Consider the following 2,155-nt stretch of genomic DNA (forward strand, 5'->3'; position numbering starts at 1 on the left):
AAGTGGTGACAGAATTTACTTGAACTTTAAATCACCCAGAAACCACAAGAAACCATCAGCAAAACAAATTTACATCATCAAGAGGCTGCTGCACAGCAGTGAAATTATTTTTTTTCCCTCCACCTGTGCAGCAGAATTTTCAGTTTCATAATAAAAATACATTATTATTTATAAGGTGCACATCAATATTCTTTTTATATATATATATATACACACACACACACAAAGGTTTCTGTTGGAATAAGGTTGGTTTAGGATGCGGATCAATTGGAATTATATTGCTTTAATGTCAGCATTGCCATGGAAATCTGGGGGCTCACACAGCTTTGAAGTTGTAGTAAAATACCACCATAAAAAAGCCAAAATTTCTTCTTTATGTTCTAACCCCTATGATTTACAAAAATTTGAAGGTTTTTAGGGATAACAGTGTTTTACCAGCAGAATTTCACTCACTTTTGCAAAATAAAATGCTGGTTGGATTAAATGCTCCTTACTAAAGCTTCAAGCCCCATTTTCACATTTGATTCTGGGTTACAGAGTCTGGTTGCAAACTTTGCAAGCACAGCTTGAGCAGCACCATGAAAACTTTTACTGGGCTGAGCTTTGAGGATATCTATTGATTTTTTTCTTAAAAACCCCTGAATTTCGGCTCTACAATATTCGACAACTTGGCTTTCAACTGAACGGGATTTTTAATTTCACTATTTGCAAACAGTCATTTTTTGGAGCCTGAGCAGTACAGCTACTGTTTTTCCCTGCTCAGTCAGACATCAGTTTAAACCTTAATTATCATTTTAACAAGAAAAGCCTAGCTGATAAAGCATCACAGCCTGGGGGAAACTTTTGCCATGGCAATACTGAGAGGGGAAGAAATACCAGATCACCCACTGAGCTACTGCCTCAACATCTTGGGAATTAAATGCGTTTAAATCTGATAAAAATCTCAGTTTCTTGGCATTCCCAAATTTTATCTGCAGCAGGTGTTAATGGCCTTGTAATCAAGATATATCAGGTGATGCTGCCCTTTTTCTTTATTTGTAAAATGGGAATACTTTACATTTTTTAGAGACATGAGGAAGCATCCTTCAGGTGTTTCCATCATTAACAGAATTAGGTTTTTTTTCCCCCAATTTGCAGCATCACTATTTTTGGTCCAACAAGAAACCAGCCAGCATCTCCCAGTGCTTTATCCTGCCCCAAAAATCACCAAGCCATGACTGTGCAGCTGTAAAACTCAACACCTACAGCTCATCCCTCATTTTCCTTTCCATAGCAATATTCCAGATTTTACAATTAGGAACTCCCCCTTCCATAAATCCAGCTTTAATAAACCGATGGCAAAACTGAGAATCTGGGACCGAAGGAGCATTTCTTTTTAATCCAGCTCTGCACTGCGGGTTCCTCATCCCGCCTGGCTCTGGGAATCGCTGTGTGGAAGACGGATCCCTCTGGAAATCCATCGGGAATGTGCGGGCTGTGGCGGCCTCCCGCGGCAGGAGCGAGCAGGGGCCGGAGATTCTGATTTATTCAGCTTTCCTACCAAAATTCATCCCTTCTCCAGGGGTACACTGAGAATTCCAGGGGCAAACCGGAGTAAAAAAAAAATAAATTCTGAGAATTCCTTAAAATAATCAGCACCTCGAGCCTTCTTGCTTTGGATAAAGTGCTGGGAATTGTTCTGAAGTTTTTCCGAATATTCTGTTTGAGCTGCAGATTTATGACAGGTTACACCACCTGAAGTGAAGAGTTCAAAGACTCTTTAATGTCCCCCAATTCCCTTTTCTGGTTTACCGGACATTTAGGATGTATTTTAAGAAATCAAACAGCATCCAGAGCCATCTGGAGAATCCTCTCATCACGCTGGAAAAATCCTTTCAAAGTTACTAAACACTAACATACAAACCCCTACTTCACCTCTCTTACCTCAATATGGACCCTCAAGGTTCTAAAATTACACTCGACCTTAAAACCTAGTATTTAATGTAATTTAATGGCAATCCAGTAGGAAAGCTGGAAGTTTACCTCTAGGACTAGAGGAAATGTTATCCTGCTGATCATCAGAAAGGACAGAAACTTGCTGCAAGTGGAATTCCTGTGGAATACAAACTCAAACCAACTACACTGTAAACACAAAATCAGTCTCAGAAATTAGGTT

General features: G+C 39.5%; 1 protein-coding gene across 1 annotated transcript in view; it reads right to left on the minus strand.

The window, feature by feature from the left end:
• Nucleotides 1–201: 201 nt before the first annotated feature.
• The window catches only part of GDPD1 (glycerophosphodiester phosphodiesterase domain containing 1), a 13,311-nt gene continuing 11,357 nt past the window's right edge, over nt 202–2,155 (minus strand). Inside the window, exon 9 of the mRNA XM_017730975.1 lies at nt 202–2,155. This exon is cut by the window's right edge and continues 3,325 nt beyond it. The gene's annotated coding sequence lies outside the window, so the exon portion shown is untranslated.

The sequence above is a fragment of the Corvus brachyrhynchos genome, unplaced genomic scaffold (genome assembly GCF_000691975.1).
Source record: "Corvus brachyrhynchos isolate BGI_N302 unplaced genomic scaffold, ASM69197v1 scaffold283, whole genome shotgun sequence".
Taxonomy (NCBI): domain Eukaryota; kingdom Metazoa; phylum Chordata; class Aves; order Passeriformes; family Corvidae; genus Corvus; species Corvus brachyrhynchos.